Below are 25,862 nucleotides of genomic sequence, written 5' to 3' on the forward strand. Positions count from 1 at the left end.
GACATCAAGTCCCCTTTTAAACTCCTCTAAGGATTTTGCCATCACCACATCCTCAGGCAGAGAGTTCCACAGTCTCACTGCTCTTAGCCTGGGTTCACGCAGGGCGTATTTGCTGCTTATTTGCCGCGGATTGCCATTCCATCGCGTTTGCAGTGCAATGCAGTGCAAATGTGTTTTGCCAAAATCTCGTTCTCACAGGGCGTAAAATTTACCACAGAGCCGCAGTGCGGATAAGCAACTGCGTCGCGGTTTTGAAAGATGCAGCATATCCATTCTTTCGACCTTTCCGCAGCGCTTTTTTCCATAGGGCCCCATGGACGCAGCAAAAACCGCTATGAAATCCGCTATTGCTTTTTTTGTCGCGGTTTTTCCAAGCGGTTCCACAGCAGATTGTTCGCATGAGAAAAGAGAGGCAATAAAGTTTGTTCACAGGAAGTGGTTCAGCGGCCATTTTAGCCGCGTGGCGCCATTTCAGCCTGGACTGCATGCAGAGAGGAATCAAGGAGCAGGAGCTCGGCCAGCAGCACCACACCCAGCGGCACCAGACACCCCCCCCCCCCTGCGGCAACAGAACACCGATTGGCAGCAACACCAGCGGTAGGGACTTCACTCACGCTCAGGGGAAAATACTGGGCCACAGGAGGGAAACTCCAAACCCCGTCAGTGGCGGGAAAAGCACCGCCAGCAGCGGCGGCACCACCACTACCCCCAGCGGGTCCACCACTACCCCAGTGGGTCCACCACTACCCCCAGCGGGGCAAGCAGCTGGCCCACCACAGCTACCACCACCGGCAGCAGCACTACAACCCCCAGTGGGACCACGCCCAGTGGCGGGAAAAGCAGTGGCGGCACCACCACTACCCCCAGTGGGTCCACCACTACCCCCAGCGGGGCAAGCAGCTGGCCCACCAAAGCTACCACCACCGGCAGCAGCACTACAACCCCCAGCGGGACCACGGCCAGTGGCGGGAAAAGCAGCGGCGGCACCACCACTGCCCCCAGCGGGTCCAGTACGTTTCCCACCACCGGCAGCAGTACTACAACCCCCAGCGGGACCACGGCCAGTGGCGGGAAAAGCAGCGGTGGCACCACCACTACCCCCAGCGGGTCCACCACAACCCCCAGCGGGGCAAGCAGCTGGCCCACCACAGCTACCACCACCGGCAGCAGTACTACAACCCCCAGCGGGACCACGGCCAGTGGCGGGAAAAGCAGCGGTGACACCACCACTACCCCCAGCGGGTCCACCACAACCCCCAGTGGGGCAAGCAGCTGGCCCACCACAGCTACCACCACCGGCAGCAGCACTACAACCCCCAGCGGGACCACGCCCAGTGGCTGGAAAAGCAGCGGCGGCACCACCACTACCCCCAGCGGGTCCAGTACGTTTCCCACCACCGGCAGCAGTACTACAACCCCCAGCGGGACCATGCCCAGTGACGGGAAAAGCAGCAGCACCACCACTACCCCCCGCGGTTCCAGTACATTTCTCACCACCGGCATCAGCACTACAACCCACAGCGGGTAAAGCAGCTGGCCCACCACAGCTACCACCACCGGCAGCAGCACTACAACCCACAGCAGGTCAAGCAGCTGGCCCACCACAGCTACCACCACCGGCAGCAGTAACACAAGCCACAGTGGGACCACCAGCTTGCCCACCACAGCTACCACCACCGGCAGCAGCACTACAACCCACAGCGGGTCAAGCAGCTGGCCCACCACAGCTACCACCACCGGCAGCAGCACTACAACCCACAGCGGGTAAAGCTGCTGGCCCACCACAGCTACCACCACCGGCAGCAGCACTACAACCCACAGTGGGTCAAGCAGCTGGCCCACCACAGCTACCACCGGCAGCAGCACTACAACCCACAGCGGGTTAAGCAGCTGGCCCACCACAGCAACCACCACCGGCAGCAGCACTACAACCCACAGCGGGTCAAGCAGCTGGCCCACCACAGCTACCACCACCGGCAGCAGTAACACAAGCCACAGTGGGACCACCAGCTTGCCCACCACAGCTACCACCACCGGCAGCAGCACTACAACCCACAGCGGGTCAAGCAGCTGGCCTACCACAGCTACCACCACCGGCAGCAGCACTACAACCCACAGCGGGTCAAGCAGCTGGCCCACCACAGCTACCACCACCGGCAGCAGCACTACAACCCACAGCGGGTCAAGCAGCTGGCCCACCACAGCTACCACCACCGGCAGCAGCACTACAACCCACAGCGGGTCAAGCAGCTGGCCCACCACAGCTACCACCACCGGCAGCAGCACTACAACCCACAGCGGGTCAAGCAGCTGGCCCACCACAGCTACCACCACCGGCAGCAGTAACACAAGCCACAGTGGGACCACCAGCTTGCCCACCACAGCTACCACCACCGGCAGCAGCACTACAACCCACAGCGGGTCAAGCAGCTGGCCCACCATAGCTACCACCACCGGCAGCAGCACTACAACCCACAGCGGGTCAAGCAGCTGGCCCACCACAGCTACCACCACCGGCAACAGCACTACAACCCACAGCGGGTCAAGCAGCTGGCCCACCACAGCTACCACCACCGGCAGCAGTAACACAAGCCACAGTGGGACCACCAGCTTGCCCACCACAGCTACCACCACCGGCAGCAGCACTACAACCCCCAGCGGGGCAAGCAGCAGGCCCACCACAGCTACCACCACCGGCAGCAGCACTACAACCCCCAGCGGGACCACGGCCAGTGGCGGGAAAAGCAGCGGCGGCACCACCACTACCCCCAGCGGGTCCACCACTACCCCCAGCGGGGAAAGCAGCTGGCCCACCACAGCTACCACCAGCGGCAGCAGCACTACAACCCCCAGCGGGACCACGCCCAGTGGCGGTAAAAGCAGCGGCGGCACCACCACTACCCCCAGCGGGTCCAGTACGTTTCCCACCACCGGCAGCAGTACTACAACCCCCAGCGGGACCATGCCCAGTGGCAGGAAAAGCAGCACCACCACTACCCCCCGCGGTTCCAGTACATTTCCCACCACCGGCATCAGCACTACAACCCACAGCGGGTCAAGCAGCTGGCCCACCACAGCTACCACCACCGTCAGCAGCACTACAACCCACAGCGGGTCAAGCAGCTGGCCCACCACAGCTACCACCACCGTCAGCAGCACTACAACCCACAGCGGGTCAAGCAGCTGGCCCACCACAGCTACCACCACCGGCAGCAGTAACACAAGCCACAGTGGGACCACCAGCCTGCCCACCACAGCTACCACCACCGGCAGCAGCACTACAACCCACAGCGGGTCAAGCAGCTGGCCCACCACCACTAACACCATCGGCAGCAGCACTACAACCCACGGCGGGTAAAGCAGCTGGCCCACCACAGCTACCACCACCGGCAGCGGTAACACAAGCCACAGTGGGACCACCAGCTTGCCCACCACAGCTAACACCACCGGCAGCAGCACTACAACCCACAGCGGGTCAAGCAGCTGGCCCACCACAGCTACCACCACCGGCAGCAGCACTACAACCCACAGTGGGTCAAGCAGCTGGCCCACCACAGCTACCACCGGCAGCAGCACTACAACCCACAGCGGGTCAAGCAGCTGGCCCACCACTGCTACCACCACCGGCAGCAGCACTACAACCCACAGCGGGTCAAGCAGCTGGTCCACCACAGCTACCACCACCGGCAGCAGTAACACAAGCCACAGTGGGACCACCAGCTTGCCCACCACAGCTACCACCACCGGCAGCAGCACTACAACCCACAGCGGGTCAAGCAGCTGGCCCACCACAGCTACCACCACCGGCAGCAGCACTACAACCCACAGCGGGTCAAGCAGCTGGCCCACCACCACTAACACCACCGGCAGCAGCACTACCACCACAACCACCAACAGCACCAGCTGGTAGCCTGCAACCACCAGCAGCGGCACAACCAGATCCAGCGCAACCACCTGCCGGACCACCACCACCAGCGAAACCACAACCCACAGCGGGAATACCACCAAGCTCCCCCACGCTACCATCACCGCCAGCGTTAGCAGCGGCACTACCACCCACAGCGGGACCACCAGCTTCACTACCACCACCGACAGCAGGCCTACCACCAGAACCATCAACAGCTATCCCACTACCACCGGGAGAACAACACCCAGCGGGACCGCCAACTGCACCAGTGCCACCACCACTTTCACCACCAGCATTGCAACCACCACCAGCAGCGGCACAATCTACAACCTCGGCTGAAAAAGGTAATGCACTACTTCGCCATCTCCGTTGCAGGCAACACGCGCCCAGCTCCACCCCACCTTCTTGTGGTCTCTCCTCGCAGCATCGTCCTTCTTTTTTGTGCATTGCAACCCGCGGTAGTCGCTGTTTTCCTCCCCTGCATTGCTCCAGAGTTGCATGGTGTACCTTTTCCAAAGGCAAGGTGGGCGTTAATTAGGGCATTTCCACCATTGCATGGCCACCCACCCTGTTGCATGTCATTCCTTTGCACGGGCGAGACCACGCGTCCGGTTTTGCATTGCTCACCCTGTGACAGAAATAGGAAGCTGCCAACATTTTTTAACACTTTGCCTTTTATAAAATTGCTCTCCCTTCGGCATGTCACTTGTGTAGATGTGAGCCTCGTCGTTATTTTTGGTGACTTCCAATTGGGCGCTAGTGGCCCATCATGTTGTGTATCTGATGAAATGTAATCATATTGTGATTGCTCACAGGAAGACCTACATTTTCTGCAGTCGCCAAGTACATTCCATTCGCACAGTCATCCCTCTTTCCGGACAATGGCCTGGTATCAACGTATGGGGATCAACGTCGGCAGGAAGATACTCTTGGTGAGTGTAGTGTCCGCTGACACAACCATATCCACCCCCCTCGGAATGCAATTCAGCTATTTTTTTTCTTTCCTCCCTCCTTGCAGGTTGAAAGTAAGCCTCTGATTTGGGACCCAGCCGAGCCGGGCTACAGTGACCGTGACTTAAAGGCGGACGCCTGGATTGCTGTCTGCTCAGGAATGTATCCCGATTGGGACTCAGCTACTGCTGCCGTCCAAAGTGAAATCCGTAAGTTTACACTACTGGATGTAATGCTTTGGGGGTTGTTTCTTGGATGTACTTAAAACTGTACTGCATTTAACCACACTGTTTATTGCAGTGTTCTGTGGATTAAATAGTTTTGCAGACTGCTTTTAAAAGCCATCTTTAAATTCCCATCTGTAATTTTGCAGTTAAAGACGTCAAGAATCGCTGGCCGTCAGTTCGGGACCGCTTCAAGAAACACGAAAAGGAATGTGAAAAAAGCGGCACTTCCCCGTCAAAGAAAAAGTGTCCACACCATGACGTTCTGCTGTTCCTCAGGACCAGTCGAGCATTGCGTCCGTAAGTGTAAATTTTTCTACAAGCTTACAGCTCCGCGTCACTGACGTTGCATTTTGAGGTTGTATGTCTCTAAAACGGTACTCTTGTTTTGTCCACAGATCCAGCGGGAACATCACGTCCGCGCCTGCAATGGTCGAAACCTCTTTAGCCAACACAGAAGGGCCGGAACAGGAGTCGCGGGATGATGAGCCTCGAGAAGGTACCCCAACCTTGAAAGACAGCCAGCGGAGCATGCCCGATTTGTACCCCACTCCAGTAACACCGGAAGTGGGGGAACAAAACGTGTCGCGTAGCAGTAGTACTGCCCCTGGCAGCAGAGCAGGCAGTAGCAGGGAGGTGAGTTCCAGGCGGACGAGCCGCAGCGTTGCGGCTCGTCCGCACTGGAAGAATAACCAGACAGATGCCGCCCAAGGGGCGCTGGCGTTATTGTGCTGGGCTGACACGGAGGATCAGTGGGACACAATGGGTGCCACCATGGCGTCACGCATTCGTGAACTGACTTCGGAGCGTCAGTGGGCTATTGCGCCCGTTCTTTACGCTGTGCTAGAGGTTTTTGCTTCTCAAAGGCCCATTGCCGATAGCTGTGCCATTATTTTGGCTATGAAAAATGCAGCCTTTGCAGTATCACCATCAAACCGCATGTTGCCTCCACCTCAATCTTTCCCTGACCAACCAGGCAGAGTTTCTAGGACAACGGGATACTCCATGCACCATGTCTCTCAAGACACTGGCTATGGCGACACGGTCTCTGGTGGGTCCCCTTCCCAATCGTCGTTTCTGTCACTGATAAGCAGCCCTCTGCATCAGACATCGCAACACTCAACCTCAGAACTGTACTCGCCACCAACCGGTTCTCAATCCAGTACAGGAGAAGGCTCATTTATCAGCTATACGACATTGCAGTGATCACAGCTGTTGCATTGGATAACTGCAATGTCTTAGACGCTACCATTGTAAAGTGCTGGTTCCGTTGTGATGCTGCCTTGTGTAACACTGCATGGAGTTGCCTGGTGTCCCAGAAATTCTAACGGATGGTCATGGGAAAGATTGGGGTGCAATTTCTTACATCGCTCACTGCCGGCTACTATCTGCTCTACTGCTAAATAGGCAAGGCAGACACATTCCTTCCGTCAGTGGCATGACCGTGAAATTCTTCGTAGGCTGTGCGACTGTACGTGAAGGATTGTGTTTGTGCGTGTAGTGTGATTTTTCCGCTGCCTCGCTGTCCTCCAAGGTTGGGGTAACTCACTTCTCGGTGTCATTGTCATTCTTTGCTGCTTTCCTTTATTTATTTTCGTGTGTATCTTCAGGTTCGCTCCAGTGTAATGTTTCTTACCGGTGTTCTAACATGAAAAAAACTACAAAAAATGCTGATGAGAACAGGGGCAGTCTGTCAGCACTTTCGCTTGCGGTATCTCCGTCAAGTATGGCGAAAGCCAAATTGGTAGTGGATCGGCCTGCGACGCGCAAAAACGTAACACCACAGAAACTACTACTGTCATCACGTGCCAAATGTGTGCTACTACAGGCCCTCCATATTGTGGCGAGAAATATAACAGCCAACACAGAAGTCCGCTACCCGACAGGGAGGTTAAATTCTGTCAGAATTTTAGTAAAGAAAAGGTGGAAAAAAATGTGTGACATACGTTGATTTCATGTCCTCCTGGTGCGTGGCAAATGTAACGCTAGGTTGTGGTGTTGCGTCAAGCTTGCGAATGTGGTTCCATTGCTTGCGCAAAATTTATTTTCCTAGTCATGTACTTGTAATCGTTAACTACTTATATACTTAAAAAGCATACGTTTCAACACCAATACACCTGCAATGTTCATTAAGCTATGCATTAAAATATCACATTGCCTTACAATTTTCTCCACTTTAATAGAAAGTTGACATATTTTGTGCGGCGACAAAAAGGAAGAACAATGTTTTTCGTAATATTTCTTCAAATTTTATTGTGCAAATTTTATTTAAACAATTTCCTAAAATGATGTGACCAATCTGGCATTTGTAATGGAGTGCCTTTGCTGTGTCTTGAATAAAGAAATAACTTTTTTCCACTTCTGTCTTCCACGTCCTTCTGGGGCTGGGCACCGGGGGGGGGGGGGTCACACTGCAGTTAGGGCTGCACACCACCGACACAGGAGAACTACCATGGCACGGTGCCTTCGTGACTAAGGAAATAGTCAGTGAAGAGTTCTCGTACCTGCAATGCGGTAGCAGGCGGGCGACCTGCCCCCCAGTTGATGACCGTGTCAAAGGCAGGATCGAGTTCTTCAACATCTACCTCGGGGCGATAGTCCCGGAGGTAGTTGTAAAGAACACAACATGCCTTGACAAGGTCATCAACTGTGGTAGGGTCTACCATAAGGGCAGTCCCTAGAACTCTCCACTGACTTACCATAATCCCGAAGGCACACTCAACCACGCAACGTGCCCGGCTCAGCCTAAAATTAAAAATCCTTTTCCGGGCATTCAGTCTTCTTCGTGGGTATGGGCGCAACAGGTTTGGCATCAACGGGAAAGCCTAATCCGATACCATCACAAAGGGGACTGGATGTGTGGTTCCCGGGAAAGGTTGTGGGGCTGGGAGCGTAACGCCATCTCGGAGGATTTGCATCCCAATCTGTGAAGTTCGCAGCACCCGAGAATCTCCAGTGCTGCCATAGGCGCCGACGTCGATGCAAACAAATTTGCAATGTGCATCAGCCACCGCCATCAGGACAATAGAAAAAAACTTTTTGTAGTTATAGAACTTTGATCCTGAGTGGGGTGGCTGAAGCACACGCACATGTTTGGCGTCAACCGCGCCTATGCAGTTAGGAAATTTGGCAACAGCTTGAAAGCCTGCTGCAACACGTTGCCAAGTGTCCTCGGTAGGTGAAGGCATCATGATGGGCTGCAACGTCTGCCAGATGGCGCTGCATGTGCACCTCACAATTTCGGTGATGGTAGATTTACCAACACGAAATTGGAGATGCAGGTATGCATAGCTCTCTCCTGTGGCCAAAAAGCTGAAAAGAAGCAGAGAAGAAAAATAAAAGTTAGTACACTCTGAAGACTTGCATTGCCTCAACACTTCAATATGTACACCTCAACACTTCAATATATACAGTATTCAGATATTGTTCTCAACACGAAATTTATAGGAGAACGCAGTAGAATTCGTGTGAAGGAAATAAGATGTGCATTGCAGAGGTATACATGGGGGAGGTTAAATTTTCACTTTACACGCCACACATGGTTCAGATTTCCATTCTCCCCATCCACAACATAATAGGTGAGAAGAGAGAATGGGAAAAATGCAAACATGTTCCTGCCACACTCATGAACGTAACAAGGTCCCATTGACTGCCGGTGCACAACAAAGGTTGCCTAAGTTTGCTGGTATGGTAAGTTCAACAATCTCTCTTCTGCCAATTTGTTTCGGAAGACAACCAGCCACAAGATGATGATGGCTGTGTTATGTAGCGAAAGAGAGAATGCCGAAGACAACGAACAGTTCAACCGGCCTCTCCGAAAGATACCAGATCAATACCCGAAAACGAACAACTTTACATATTCTGCTACGTGGGCTGCGAATTTAACGATGGAGTCTTCCGCTGGATAAACCCCTTTGTGACGGGGCAAAAGTAAAGCTATGTTCAGCTGTTGCAGGACGTGTATCGCGGGAGCTAGCGGCGCTGTCTCCCTCCATGCAGCAAGGGCATCAGGTGGTTACAACTAAGACACGCGGTCAAGAGCCGCGCGTGGCCACTGGGCCGATGACGGCTATTAACCCTTTAAATGCCACTGTCAATTCTGACAGCAGCATTTACATACCCCAATTGCTGTTCAGGGGTCACGCACGGGCAACCACCCACCCGCCCGGTGAGATCGGGGTAGCCGTTCAGGTGTCATGACGGGCGGGGTGCTAATGAAAGGGGGGCTCGATAGCCTGGCTGTCCAAAAGCAGTATGACGTAATGCTATAGCATTACATCCTACTGCCGGAGCAATCACAGCATCGCATGAAAAATTAAAAGCGGTATTGCGCAAATATTGCAGAAAAAAAACAAAAAACACTACACCGGACGTCCATGCTCTACAGTCGCATATTACATTACAGATATAACAACTGTGAAAGGATAACAAAGGTTACTTACCGAAGGGTGATGAGCAGCCTTTCTTCTGCAGTGATTGCCTTCCTCATCTGCGTATCCTGGTACGTAAGGTCCCGGCGCACCAGCTCCAGAAGGCGCTCAAAGGCCTCCATAGGCAGCCGGCAGAAGGCTACAAACTTGTCGGGATGGCTGCAGAGAGAGAGAGAGAAAAAGGGAGAGCGGGCTAAAATAAATAAAAATTCTTTGCGCAACCTCAAACCTATTCACGTGCTACAATTCACTTACTTTTTCAAATCCTGGTACAGGCTGGCGAAATGGCCCTTCGTCCCCCTCTCCGTCCGTAGAGGATGGACCCAATAGCGTCTGTGACGCCGGGAAGCACGATCAGTCTGTAAAAGATTGTTAGCAGGAATTAAAGCACATGGCCGCAATCGCACTCTAGTCCACAAAGCATCAACGAACAACAAGGAAACGAAGCACACAATGTCCATAAAAACCCTTGCTCACCTTTTCGGATTCTTCTCCCTGCAACAATACCACTAGAACAAGCAGTTTGCGGCGGTACGCACGCCTCAGGTGGAGTCGGCTTACAGGCTCCATCTGGTCAGGTTAGCTGTACAAGACAAAATGGCCACGAATACAAGGCTCTTCCTACCCTGTGCAGAAATGGGCGGGAACGATGACATCACAGGAAACAGTATTTTTAGAATCTGCACCTAAAAATACGCAAGCAAATCTGCAACTAAAACCGTGATGCTCCCAAAAAAAAAAACGCTGCGGTTTTTACCGCAGCAAAGGTCCTGCGGTAGAACCGCTGAGAAATACGCGGTGAAAACCGCGTCTACCTTTGGCCATTGCTTGCGGATTTGCTGCTGATGCGGAAAGGTTGCGGCAAAACTGCAACGGAAAAACCGCAATATTTCCGCGGCAAATCCGCCCTGTGTGAACCCAGCCTTACAGTAAAGAACCCTTTTCTGTGTTGGTGATGAAACCTGTTTTCTTCTAGATGTAGCGGATGCCCTCTTGTTAGAGTCGCAGTCCAGGGTATAAACTGATCCTGGGAGAGATCCTTGTATTCTCCCCTTATGTATTTATACATAGTTATTTGATCGCCTCTTAGCTGTCTTTTTTCCAGGGTAAATAATCCCAATTTGGATAGCCTCTCTGGGTATTCCAGTCCCGTCATTCCATGTATTAGTTTAGTTGCTCTTCTTTGAACCCCCTCCAGTACTGTAACATCTTTCCTGAGCACCGGTGACCAGAACTCTATGCAGTATTCTATGTGGGGCCTAACAAGTGCCTTATATAGCTGTAGAATAATGTTCTCGTCCTTCTCCCCTATACCTCTTTTAATGCACCCCAAGACTTTATTAGCTTTTGCAGCAGCTGACTGGCATTGGTTACTCCAGTTTAATCTACAATCCACTAGTACCCTCAGGTCTTTTTCCATATCACCTTTCCCTAGCAATACCCCATTAAGTGACATCCGTTTCTCCTGCCCATGTGCATAACCTTACATTTATCAACATTGAACTTCATTTTCCATTTTTCTGCCCAAGCCCCCAGCTTATCTAGGTCCGTTTGTAGCCACACATTGTCCTCTGTTGCATTGATTATATTGTATAATTTTGTGTCATCTGCAAATATTGATATTTTACTATGCAGCCCGTCTATCAGGTCGTTGATAAATATATTGAACAGAATGGGGCCTAATACTGAGCCCTGTGGCACCCCGCTAGCGGCGGTGGCCCAATCAGAGTACGAACTATTTATTACCACCCTCTGCTTTCTATCTCTGAGCCAATTTTTTACCATACTACACACGTTTTCACTCAATCCGAGCTGTCCTATTTTATATATCAGCCTATTATGCGGCACGGTGTCAAAGGCTTTAGAGGAGTCCAGATATACGAGATCAATAGACTCTCCCAGGTCCAGCCTAGAGTTTACTTCATCGTAGAAGCTGATCAGATTGGCCTGACACGATCGACCCTTCATGAATCCATGCTGGTGAGGAGTTATATCGTTGTTCTCCTTGGAATATTCTTCGATGGTGTCTCTCAGAAACCCCTCTAATATTTTTCCATTTACTGAAGTGAGACTTACCAGCCTGTAGTTAACAGGCTCACTTTTGGACCCCTTTTTGTGAGTGATGAAAGCTGAGCTCTGATTGCTTACTATTTCACCAATGAAAATTTTTGGTTTAGACACTTTCATAAGACTTTCCCTATGTCTATAAAACCATGAAACCTCTCAACGAAGTTACTGAACCCATAACATTGAGACAAGAGTGCCACAAGAGGTGTTTGACTCAGTGTGCCACAAGTCATAGTTCACACCAGTTATCTGCACACCAATTAACACACTGAACAAGACATTGTTCACACCAGGCATCTGCACACCAACTAACAGACACTGAACGAGACATTGTTTACACCAGGTGTCTGCTCACCCACCAACAGACACTGAACAAGACATTGTTCACACCAGGCATCTGCACACCAACTAACAGACACTGAACAAGATATTGTTCACACCAGGTGTCTGCACACCAACTAACAGACACTGAACAAGATATTGTTTACACTAGGTGTCTGTACACCAATCAACAGACACTGAACAAGACATTGTTTACACCAGTTATCTGCACACCAATTAACAGACACTGAACAAGACATTGTTCACACCGGGCATCTGCACACCAACTAACAGACACTGAACAAGATATTGTTCACACCAGGTGTCTGCACACCAACTAACAGACACTGAACAAGACATTGTTTACACCAGGTGTCTGCACACCAACTAACAGACACTGAACAAGACATAGTTTACACCAGGTGTCTGCACACCAACTAACAGACACTGAACAAGACATATTTCACATCAGGTGTCTCACGCCTACAGACACAGGAGAATACCACCCAGAACCTCATGCATACGTACTTACATCCAAAACAGACATAGTTTAAATGTCCACATCCACACACATAAGGGGCAGAGCGTCAGACATCACCCATCTGATGGGGAAGGGACAATCATCCATCTGACAGCATATAGGACATCTAATGTCTGGAACTGCACCTGACAGAAGGGAACGATAGTAGGGGCCCGCAAACCATGCAAACAGGGAAATAGAGTGTCCAGACCATCTTCAGGTGTGGGAGAAGAACACAAAATAGCCTTCAGCATGCATGACTCCAAACACTAGAGTTCTGGGAGGAAAGAATAAGGAATGGATAATGAGCAGCACCCTCTAGCAAAAGGGACAGGTATTTATATATACAGACCGGTGGTGATTGACTGGCTGGAGAAATCCACACCATCAGCCAACCAAATCAACCACACCTACAGCAGTGTACTCCTTGAAACCCACAGAACCACAGGTCCCAGGAGCACAACGTGATACATATTTGCAGACATCTTCATCAATATGCAGATTTACAAAAGTGATTCAGTGTTTGAGGGAGCCGTATTTAGCATATGTTCTAGGTAGACCGTGGTTTGCAACATTCAAGGAAAAAATGCGTATTAATTTTCATAAAGAACCATAAAAAAATTAAAAATATATTGAGAAATGTTTGGTTTATCAGCAAGAGAATCACCCTGTATTAATCTAATGGACTACAAATACAAAGCTTATCCTATTCTGAGGACAGGTCATCAATACTTGATCATCGAGGGTCCACCACCACTCATCATGCACAGCAGGCCGGACGTCATCATATGTGGGCAGCTCCAGAAGTTTAATATTCAATGGGGAATCAATGGGAGCTCTGCTTCCTGTTACACTTCCAACTCCTCGTATTCAAGACCTATTTTTTAAGGAACCACTTTAGTCCTGAAGTAACTTTAAGAGGCCTATATATTAGAAGTCCCCATAGGTATTATTGTATCTTGACGCCACCCGAAGCTAGGGGTTTGACAGGAGGAACGCTCCTCTCACAACCCCAGCTACCGATAGGGTCAAGCTTAGAAGGTTCTATTAGCACACTGTGCATTGCAATTTGCCGGCCGTGCTGCTTTAGGAATTGCTTTTCCACTTAGCCATACTATCTGAGCATTAAAGAAAGTAAAGCTAACAAGAAAAGTAAGGCTGACACTAAGGCAGCACGGGCGGCAAAAATCTATGCACACGCTGCAGCATGGAGTCTCAGCGCTGGTTGCCGCTGCGCTTCTCAGTGATGGGTTCCGTCACCACCGCCATATGAGCCCTCCTTCCCTTCCACACCGTCTGTGTAGCGTGTCGACTGCGTGCTCACTCCACAGCGGTGCTTGTCACAGCGGATGCTTTCCGGCCGAGCGCTGCATGACCCATCCGTCACAAACACAGGCTGTATCTTTCCTGCAGCCTCCCTCTTATTCCACGGCAGCTGTGGGCTGCGGCTCTGTCCGATTTCTGGTGTGGTGCTGCACACAGTGGGGGCCGCCTGTTACAGTCTCCCCCCGCCGCTGTGGCCTCCGTGGTGCCGGTCAACATGTGTAACTTACATGAGTGCAAGGGGACCCGCCTTGTGTGCCAGTGCTAGGGAAGAGCGTTGCAACTGCCACTGCGTGCCTGCAGCCCATGGGCAAGGTATTTTTTTCCCCCTGTATTTCTTTTTTTATTGCTGGCCTGCTTCGATGTGCAGTTGTTGCTTAGTGGGCTACCAGGACCTGCAGCCCAGGCCACTGTGCTGCTAATTAGGTGCAGGGGGTGTGACTTCCTGGGGGCGTCAAGATACAATAATACCTTGTGTGTATAGGTGTTTGTCTGTAATTTTAATGACAGTGATATTGTCATTGTTTTTAGGCTTGATAAAGGCCAATTATAAGCCGAAACTTTGCCTGATCCTTGCTTCATGGAAAAATAAAATATTGACGTGTTATTATCAACATCTTCTCACACCATTTTATGCTGCCACACCCTTATACATTGGAAGATACAATAATACCGTCCCCTATAAATCATTCGATTTTAAAAAACTGCAACCCTTATTTTTTTCAAAAAGGAATTTAGGAAGTTTATTAACTGTTAAGGTGTTTCAGAGGAATTAATACAAAGTGGGGCAGAAATCTGAAAATTTCATTTTTTTTGCAGATTTTTGATTTCCAGATTTTTTTTGTAACACAGCAGGAGTTAACAGATAATCAATCTGCAAACAGCTCTGAGGGCACCTGGGAGGAATAGAATTAGAATGAAGATTTTGCTGTAATCATTTTTGCAAGCCGATAAAATACCTAAATAGTGGAGTACCCCATAAATGTCTCCTATTTTGGAAATTAGAGCTCTCAAAAATTCAGAGTGCAGTGAGTAGCATTTCTCATCTTCATAGGCCCTTCGATAAAATCATCCTGATTTTTGAAAAATCAAAGCAGGTAAGTTACAAATTAATTTTTGGTGAAAATTTCGGGAATTTTCCATAATGCCTGCTGCAGTGGTCAGCATGCAGACAATCACCAGTCAGGAAAAATTCAAAGGAAAAAGCATTTTACCATAGCATGATATGGGCGGTTGTTGCTGCAGAATTGCTATGGGGCAGCCCATTCAAATGGCCGAGGCTGCGGCACATATACACCACAGCCGCGGAATACCGTTGGCCAGGGAGTGGGAGTTTAGTGCAATTTTATCACGGGTAGATGAGATGCGAGATTATTCTCAAGAAAAAGTATAGCTGACGCTCAAAAATTGTGTAAACGAAGCTGCAGTATCGCCACGTTTTTCTCGCGGCGATATCGTGATCACCCATGTGAAACTGGCCTCACAGACAGAATCAAAAGCCCCTAACTATGCTGCACAGAACTGATGTTGAGTTTTCTCTTCACTTTCATTTTATTGTTAAAAAAGGTGACCATATGCTTGGATGTTTTACATTTACATTATTTGGCAGATTTTCTTCAATTACTTAAAAAACTTTTTCAAAAAAGAAACAGAGAAATGGAAATGTAACAGTACAAGTTCTACAGCATAGGAGCTAATTGTCTTAGAGATATTTCAAGGGCAATAACACAACTGCAATGATTTAACAAGACTTAAAAGCCACATTCTAAGACATCTAGATTATATTCTGAATAAAAGTATCTCCTAAAATCCTCATCAAAGGACATCAAGAAGTTTTAATTAATGATTTGCTCATGTCACATGATGTAAATTATTCCATTTGTACAATGGACCTACTTATTATGCTTTAACAGCATCTTCTCCTTCAATTCTCAATTCCAGCTAATCTAGCACAGTAGGTGCACTTCTTTGCTTTCAGAATCCAAGGATGACTAATTTACCACAGTTAATTTAGTGCGTCAGAAGTGATCTTTCATATTAAGAAAGAGGGAGTTAAGCATCATGTAGAGGAAGAAGCTATTACATTTATTATATAATTTTATGAAAGTATAAAGTGAAACAGACAAAAGTGTAAAGTAGTCGTTCACCTGTACACAGAGCTCTTTTGGAATAACGGTGATTGATGCAGCTCTGTTACATAACCCGGGGAGGTCAGAATAACCTCCGCTGTAACCACCCCACCCAATAAAGACAGACTCCTCCTTTTTGGATATGGCGGCCACAGCAGCCAATTTATTTACAAACATTACATAAAATTATTAACCGAAATATTAACCGAAATGACTTACAGCTGGAGGGAGTCTGCTGCTGCCCCCTCACCAGCCAAGTCACCAGCGCCAGATACCATAAATTTCACACCAAGGAGGGAGTCTTAGCAGGTGAGACCGTGCCCACCCAACTCCCCACACACAATTTCCACCAACTCCAAGGCCCCTCCACCTGCCAAGCTTCCATGACAAAAATTTTCTTTCAACTCAACCCAATTCCTAGACGGGCAGGACTCTCACTTGCCTCCGACAAAAGATGGTGCTGACCTTGGCCCCTTCCCTTAAATAACCACTCGCCCCCTTACCTATCCACCAATTCCCCACTATCACCTCCTAAATTCCAGGAATTCCCCTTATCCTTAACTATTAACCCTTCCTTCCCTGAATACCCCCTCGGTCATTTTCCCCCCATGTCATTAGGGGCTTCCACTTAAATGGCACCCGTATCCTCTCCGCTACAGCCCTATCCTTTTGCATCAATTCTAATTCCAATTCTACCCATTCAGTTGTGTCTGACTTTTGGATACTCTTTTGGCCAGTCCTCTCCATGCTTCTATATACTCAACAGCTGCTTTCAGTTGCCTGATGTCCATTCCCATGCCCTTTGGATGGTGTCCAGCCGACGGGTCTTTTGTCTTCCCTGTTTCTTTTCACCACTGACCATTCCAAGTAGCATCTATTTTTTTCCATCAAATTCACCCTCATAATGTGTCCTAAGTTAGTCAGTTTCTGTCTCATGATCTTGCCTTCCAGAGTCACCTCTGGATTGTTTGGTCCATGACAGCTTTGTTGGTGGTCTTAGCTGTCCAGCAGATTTGTAGACGTTTTCTCCAACAGCTGGAAAGCGTCAATTTACCTCCTGTCTGCTATCCTCAATGTCCACATATTACAGCTATATATTGCAATCAGAAAGACGACGGCTGTGATTAACCTTCGTTTTATGGGGACTGAGACATCCCTGCACTTCCATATTGTGTTCATGCTCACTCACCATGGCCATACACCCAAGTGCTAATCAACACTTTATCTCCTGTCGAGCTGCTACTATGATCGATGAGGGACCCCAAAAACACAAACCCATTAAGTACTTCGATTTGCATTAATACAGACAAAGAACTTAGATAGCAAAAGTAAAATTTGTATACAGCTGTAACCAATTTTGAGGTATGGAACATAATAGTTACAATTGTCTTTCCTCGTTTACATATGTTTTCCATGCATGCATTGTATTTTTATGCCTCTGGTAAATGTTATGCTTTAAGTCAATGCTCATCATTGAACACCATTTTACTTTCTCAATTTTAATAGTCCCAAAAATATGTTATGAATATATTTTAATATATATCGTTATCAGGGTTGGAGCTCTGTTTGTTCTGACACAGAGCCCAAATCCGTTGCTTCTCTTTACACAGACATAAGTGATACAGTATATTCAACTAAAGTCTTTGATGAGACAGTTGCTTTAAAATGATCTTTCTGCAGCCAATACTAAGGGGAGCTTACGGAATTGGATTTATAGTTTGTAGAGATGAGCGCACGTACTCATCCGAGCTTGATACTCGTTCGAGTATTAGCGTGTTCGAGATGCTCGTTACTAGAGGCGAGCACCACGCGATGTTCAAGTTACTTTCACTTTCATCTCCGAGATGTTAGCGCGCTTTTCTGGCCAATAGAAAGACAGGGAAGGCATTACAACTTCCCCCTGCGACGTTCAAGCCCTATACCACCCCCCTGCAGTGAGTGGCTGGCGAGATCAGGTGTCACCCGAGTATATAAATCGGCCCCTCCCGCGGCTCGCCACAGATGCATTCTGACAGAGATCAGGGAAAGTACTGCTGGTGCCGGAGCTGCTATAGAGAGAGCGTTAGGAGTGATTTTAGGCTTCAAGAACCCCAACGGTCCTTCTTAGGGCCACATCTGACCGTGTGCAGTAATGTTGAGGCTGCTTTTAGCAGTGTTTCACAATTATTTTTTTTTGTATATCGGCCGTGCAGAGCATTGCGTCCGCAGTCTGCAGTCATTGTACAGAGTATAGGGCCAGTACTGGTGAGGCAGGGAAAGAGATATTCAGGCTATATAGGCAGTGGGCTTTTTCCCAAAAATTGGGGAAAAATACTATATTTGGGCTGCCTGTGACCGTCTTCAGTTTACTGCGTGTCTGCTGGGGGTAGTAGTCCTAATTAATACGCAGCTAAGCGTTACAGCAGGCTTGCACAAAATTGTTTCCTGGATCTGCTGTCTCTGTTACATCAGCGCCGTCATCCCGCCAGAGGGAAACAGTATACATAATATTATATGCTGCCTACAGTATCTATCTGCTGGGGGTAGTAGTCCTAATTAATACGCAGCTAAGCGTTACAGCAGCCTTGCGCAAAATTGTTTCCTGGATTTGCTGTCTCTATTACATTAGCGCCGTCATCCCGCCAGAGGGAAACAGTATACATAATATTATACGCTGCCTACAGTATCTATCTGCTGGGGGTAGTAGTCCTAATTAATACGCAGCTAAGCGTTACAGCAGCCTTGCGCAAAATTGTTTCCTGGATCTGCTGTCTCTGTTACATCAGCGCCGTCATCCCGCCAGAGGGAAACAGTATACATAATATTATACGCTGCCTACAGTATCTATCTGCTGGGGGTAGTAGTCCTAATTAATACGCAGCTAAGCGTTACAGCAGCCTTGCGCAAAATTGTTTCCTGGATCTGCTGTGCGTTCCATAAGGGAAGTCAGCCTCCAACCACAGGCCAATAAGCGGCACATTTAATTACAGCGTTCTGCTTCTGCACTACTGGTAATACACCATGCTGAGGGGTAGGGGTAGGCCTAGAGGACGTTGACGCGGGCGAGGACGCGGAGGCCCAAGTCAGGGTGTGGACACAGGCCGAGCTCCTGATCCAGGTGTATCGCAGCTGACTACTGCGGGATTAGGAGAGAGGCACGTTTCTGGTGTCCCCACATTCATCTCACAATTAATGGGTCCACGCGGTAGACCTTTATTAGAAAATGAGCAGTGTGAGCAGGTCCTGTCGTGGATGGCAGAAAGTGCATCCAGCAATCTATCGACCACCCAGAATTCTGCACCGTCCACTGCTGCAACTCTGAATCCTCTGGCTGCTGCTCCTCCTTCCTCCCAGCCTCCTCACTCCATTACAATGGGGGATGAGGCTGGGGAATTCCGGAAACTGTCTCAAGAGCTTTCAGTGGGTGAGGAGGACGATGACGATGAGACACAGTTGTCTATCACTCAGGTAGTAGTAATTGGAGTAAGTCCGAGGGAGGAGCGCACCGAGGATTCGGAGGAAGAGCAGCAGGACGATGAGGTGACTGACCCCACCTGGTTTGCTACGCCTACTGAGGACAGGTCTTCAGAGGGGGAGGCAAGTGCAGCAGCAGGGCAGGTTGGAAGAGGCAGTGCGGTGGCCAGGGGTAGAGGCAGGGCCAGACTGAATAATCCACCAACTGTTTCCCAAAGCGCCCCCTCGCGCCATGCCACCCTGCAGAGGCCGAGGTGCTCAAAGGTCTGGCAGTTTTTCACTGATAGTGCAAACGAGCAACGAACAGTGGTGTGCAACCTTTGTCGCGCCAAGATCAGCCGGGGAGCCACCACCACCAGCCTCACCACCACCAGCATGCGCAGACATATGATGGCCAAGCACCCCACAAGGTGGGACGAAGGCCGTTCACCGCCTCTGGTTTGCACCGCTGCCTCTCCCCCTGTGCCCCAACCTGCCACTGAGATCCAACCCCCCTCTCAGGACACAGGCACTACGGTCTCCTGGCCTGCACCCACACCCTCACCTCCGCTGTGCTTGGCCCCATCCACCAATGTCTCTCAGCGCACCGTCCAGCTGTTGCTAGCGCAAGTGTTGGAGCGCAAGCGCAAGTACGCCGCCACGCACCCGCACGCTCAAGCGTTAAACGTGCACATAGCCAAATTTATCAGCCTGGAGATGCTGCTGTATAGGGTTGTGGAAACGGAGGCTTTCAAAGGTATGATGGCGGTGGCGGCCCCGCGCTACTCAGTTCCCAGTCGCCACTACTTTTCCCGATGTGCCATCCCAGCCCTGCACGACCACGTCTCCTGCAACATTGTACGCGCCCTCACCAACGCAGTTACTGGCAAGGTCCTCTTAACAACGGACACGTGGACAAGCACAGGCGGGCAGGGCCACTTTATCTCCCTGATGGCACATTGGGTAAATTTAGTAGAGGCTGGGACAGAGTCAGAGCCTGAGACCGCTCATGTCCTACCCACCCCCAGAATTGCGGGCCCCAGCTCGGTGGTGGTATCTGCGGCGGTGTATGCTTCCTCCACTAAACGACTCTCCTCCTCCTCCTCCTACGCAACCTCTGTCTCGCAATCAAGATGTGTCAGCAGCAGCACGTCGCCAGCAGTCGGTGTCGCGTGGCACGGCAGCACAGCGGTGGGCAAGCGTCAGCAGGCCGTGCTGAAACTACTCAGCTTAGGAGAGAAGAGGCACACGGCCCACGAACTGCTGCAGGGTCTGACAGAGCAGACCGACCGCTGGCTTGCGCCGCTGAGCCTCCAACCGGGCATGGTCGTGTGTGACAACGGCCGTAACCTGGTGGCGGCTCTACAGCTCGGCAGCCTCACGCACGTGCCATGCCTGGCCCACGTCTTTAATTTGGTGGTTCAGCGCTTTCTGAAAAGCTACCCACGCTTGTCCGACCTGCTCGGAAAGGTGCGCCGGCTCAGCGCACATTTCCGCAAGTCCCACACAGACGCTGCCACCCTGCGCACCCTGCAACATCGGTTTCATCTGCCAGTGCACCGACTGCTGTGCGACGTGCCCACACGGTGGAACTCTACGCTCCACATGTTGGCCTAGGTTCTATGAGCAGCGTAGAGCTATAGTGGAATACCAACTCCAACATGGGCGGCGCAGTGGGAGTCAGCCACCTCAATTCTTTACAGAAGAGTGGGCCTGGTTGGCAGACATCTGCCAGGTCCTTGGAAACTTTGAGGAGTCTACCCAGATGGTGAGCGGCGATGCTGCAATCATTAGCGTCACCATTCCTCCGCTATGCCTCTTGAGAAGTTCCCTGCAAAGCATAAAGGCAGACGCTTTGCGCTCGGAAACAGAGGCGGGGGAAGACAGTGTGTCGCTGGATAGTCAGAGCACCCTCATGTCTTTATCTCAGCGCGTTGAGGAGGAGGAGGAGGAGGGGGAGGAGGATGAGGAGGAGGGGGAAGAGACAGCTTGGCCCACTGCTGAGGGTACCCATGCTGCTTGCCTGTCATCCTTTCAGCGTGTATGGCCTGAGGAGGAGGAGGAGGAGAAGGAGGAGGATCCTGAAAGTGATCTTCCTAGTGAGGACAGCCATGTGTTGCGTACAGGTACCCTGGCACACATGGCTGACTTCATGTTAGGATGCCTTTCTCGTGACCCTCGCGTTACACGCATTCTGGCCACTACGGATTACTGGGTGTACACACTGCTCGACCCACGGTATAAGGAGAACCTTTCCACTCTCATACCCGAAGAGAAAAGTGGTTCGAGAGTGATGCTATACCACAGGACCCTGGCGGACAAACTGATGGTAAAATTCCCATCCAACAGTGCTAGTGGCAGAAGGCGCAGTTCCGAGGGCCAGGTAGCAGGGGAGGCGCGGAGATCAGGCAGCATGTACAGCATAGGCAGGGGAACACTCTCTAAGGCCTTTGACAGCTTTCTGGCTCCCCAGCAAGACTGTGTCACCACTCCCCAGTCAAGGCTGAGTCGGCGGGAGCACTGTAAAAGGATGGTGAGGGAGTACGTAGGCGATCGCACGACCGTCCTCCGTGACGCCTCTGCCCCCTACAACTACTGGGTGTCGAAGCTGGACACGTGGCCTGAACTCGCGCTGTATGCCCTGGAGGTGCTTGCTTGTCCTGCGGCTAGCGTCTTGTCAGAGAGGGTGTTTAGTACGGCTGGGGGAATCATCACAGATAAGCGTACCCGCCTGTCAACCGACAGTGCCGACAGGCTTACACTCATAAAGATGAACAAAGCCTGGATTTCCCCAGACTTCTCTTCTCCAACAGCGGACAGCAGCGATACCTAAACAATACGTAGGCTGCACCCCCGGATGGAAGCATTGTTCTCTATCACCATCAAAAACGTGGACCTTTTAGCTTCATCAATCTGTGTATAATATTCATCCTCCTCCTCCTGCTCTTCCTCCTTAAACCTGACATAATCACGTCGAACGGGCAATTTTTCTTAGGCCCACAAGGCTCAGTCATATAATTTTTGTAAACAATTTTTATATGTTTCAATGCTCATTAAAGTGTTGAAACTTGCACCTGAACCAATTTTTATTTTAACTGGGCTGCCTCCAGGCCTAGTTACAAATTAAGCCACATTAACCAAAGCGATTAATGGGTTTCACCTGCCCTCTTGGTTGGGCATGGGCAATTTTTCTGACCTACATTAGTACTGTTGCTACACCAATTTTTTGGGGCCCCCGCCTACACTGTAATCCAATTAATTTTTTGCCCACCTGCATTAAAGCTGACATTACATCAGCTGTGATGGGCACTGCAATGGGATACATTTATGTACAGCCGGTGGGTTCCAGGGAGCCACCCATGCTGTCGGTCCACACGGAGTTGTAACTGCATGTGTCCACTTCTAAAGAACCCCAGTCTGACTGGGGCATGCAGTGTGGGCCGAAGCCCACCTGCATTAAACATGACATTACCTCAGCTGTGATGGGCAATGCAATGGGATATATTTATGTACTGCCGGTGGCTTCCTGGCACCCACCCATGCTGTCGGTCCACACGGAGTTGTAACTGCATGTGTCCACTTCTAAAGAACCCCAGTCTGACTGGGGCATGCAGTGTGGGCCGAAGCCCACCTGCATTAAACATGACATTACCTCAGCTGTGCTGGGCACTGCAGTGGGATATATTTATGTACCGTCGGTGGGTTCCAGGGAGCCACCCATGCTATCGGTCCACACGGAGTTGTAACTGCATGTGTCCACTTCTAAAGATCCCCAGTCTGACTGGGGCATGCAGTGTGGGCCGAAGCCCACCTGCATTAAACATGACATTACCTCAGCTGTGATGGGCAATGCAATGGGATATATTTATGTACAGCCGGTGGGTTCCAGGGAGCCACCCATGCTGTGGGTGCACACGTAATTCCGATTGCGGAGTTGTACCTGCCTGTGACTATTTATAAAAAACCGCGGTCTGACTGGGGCATGCAGACACCTTGACAGAATGAATAGTGTGTGGCACATAGGTTCCCCATTGCTATGCCCACGTGTGCAGCTCCTGATGGCGGTGGCACAGGATTATATTTCTCATTGCTTCTGTACAGCATTGTGGGCTATCGCCCCGCCCCTTTTAAAGAGGGTCGCTGCCTAGCCGTGCCAACCCTCTGCAGTGTGTGCCTGCAGTTCCTTCTCATGGCAGACGCACTTATAAATAGACATGAGGGTGGTGTGGCTATGAGGCCAGCGTGTGGCATGAGTGCAGCTGAAGGCTGCGCAGGGACACTTTGGTGTGCGCTGTGGACACTGCGTCGTGCGGGGGGGGGGGGGGGGCGGTTGGGCAGCATGTAACCCAGGAGAAGTGGCAGCGGAGTGTCATGCAGGCAGTGATTGTGCTTTGTTGGAGGTAGTGTGGTGCTTAGCTAAGTTATGCATTGCTAATGAGGGCTTTTCAGAAGTAAAAGTTGTTGGGAGGGGGGGGGGGCACTCTTGCCGCTATTGTGGCTTAATAGTGGGACCTGGGAACTTGAGATGCAGCCCAACATGTAGCCCCTCGCCTGCCCTATCCGTTGCTGAGTCGTTCCCATCACTTTCTTGAATTGCCCAGATTTTCACAAATGGAAACCTTAGCGAGCATCGGCGATATACAAAAATGCTCGAGTCGCCCATTGACTTCAATGGGGTTCGTTACTCGAAACGAACCCTCAAGCATCGCGAAAATTTCGTCCCGAGTAACGAGCACCCGAGCATTTTGGTGCTCGCTCATCTCTAATAGTTTGTAATGAATAATACAAAAGTATACAATATGCTCCTGAGCTCTCCCTAGTGTTGGCTGCAAAGATACCAGCATGCTATAATTTGGGCTTTTTCACTCGGGTGTTTTTTTGGGCTATGAGGGCTTTTTCACACGGGCACTGCGATTTTCGGCCGGCCATGTCATGGCCACAGCGCGACTGAAAATTGCATGTACGAGAAGCAGCCTGACCAAGTGATGGCTGCATTTCCCGTTTATGCACCCGTTCAAATGGCCCTGGTCTGGCAAGTATGCGCCAAGCCCTAGATACCGTCAGGCAGGGGTAGTGAGTTTAGCTTTGCTAAACACCCACTCCCTTCCCTCCCCCTCTCCACTCCTTGCCTGCTGTCTGCAATGGGAGGTGGCTGGACATGGTGGGAGCTAGTTTTCTAAAATCCCACCCCCTCTCTGCCCCTTCCCGGCTGTCTGCAATGGGTGGGGATGGGAGGGAATTGGAGGAGGTGGGACAGGGTGGGAGATTAGCACACACTGAAATCAATGAGAGCCTTGCCTGCATTTACCAGCACCGGCCACTACATTGGAGGTCAGTGTGGAGGCTGCAGCGCCGACCTCTGTTATTGTGGCACTAACAGCATGTACCTGAACAGCAGACCCCAGCCGATCAACTATTGATGATCTATCCTGATAATAAGTCATCAATAGTTTTTTTGACCAGAATACCCCTTTAAGCCTACTGTAGTTCTTAAAAATTATTCAAAAAGATCCTCCACCTACCAGGTATTCCATTATTGACTTTCACATAAACCACTTTGCTGGGTTATAGTATTCCCCTCTTAGGCTTCTTTTACACGGGCGCATATCGGTCGGATGTTTTCACAGCAGGCCAATATACACTACGTTAGGAGAGAAAAATCTAGTAAACGGGCACACAAATCAAATGTTTGCGCGCCTGTTCATATGGCCTGGTGGAGCCATCACGAATTTCCCCTCGCTTCCCATCGCAGGCTCACCTCTAGCTCCTCCCCGCTCGTTCTGTGCAATGGGAGGGGGTGGGACGAGGGCGGAGCTAAGAGCCATTCTGACTCAGGCACCTAGCTCCGCCCACGTCCCACCCTTTGCCCATAGCCATCAATGGGAGGAGGCGGGGCGGGTCGTTGCTTAGCTCCGCCCCCTCCCACCCCCTCCCATTGCACAGAACAAGCGGGAAGGAATGAGAGGGGAGCCTGCACGGGGGGAGGAGAACAGAGGGAGGGAGTTTAGCAGCTTTGCTGCTAAATTCCCTCCCACTTATAGCCGCTGCCATGGGCTCCCATATCTTGTGGGCCCGACGTAAAAACGCCCAGTGCTATATTGGCTTGGCTGGGCGTTTTTACGTTTCAAAAATACGCCCATGTAATCTGATGCATTGGAATCCAATGCATCAGATCACAGCGCATATAGGCCAGCCGTGAAAACGGCCGGCCGATATGCGCTCATGACAAAGAAGCCTTAGGGTGGCTTTACACAAGCGTGTTTTTGTGCGTGGATACGCACGCACAAAAACACGCATCTATTTGCAACAATGCATTCCCTATGGTGTATTCACATGTCCATGCTTTACAGGCGTGTGCCTGCAAAAATAGGACATGCATGCACCATAGGGAATGCATGCATTGTTTTGAATGGAGCCGCAGCTGCTGCCGGTGGCTCCATCGAAAACAATGCTCTGCCGGCCCCCTGCATTCTTTTTCAGGGAAGAGCTTTACATAGGGAAGAGCCCTTCCCTATATAAGAAAAATTTTAGTGTAAAAAAATAAATAAATAAAAGATA

The sequence above is a fragment of the Eleutherodactylus coqui genome, chromosome 12 (genome assembly GCF_035609145.1).
Source record: "Eleutherodactylus coqui strain aEleCoq1 chromosome 12, aEleCoq1.hap1, whole genome shotgun sequence".
NCBI lineage: Eukaryota > Metazoa > Chordata > Amphibia > Anura > Eleutherodactylidae > Eleutherodactylus > Eleutherodactylus coqui.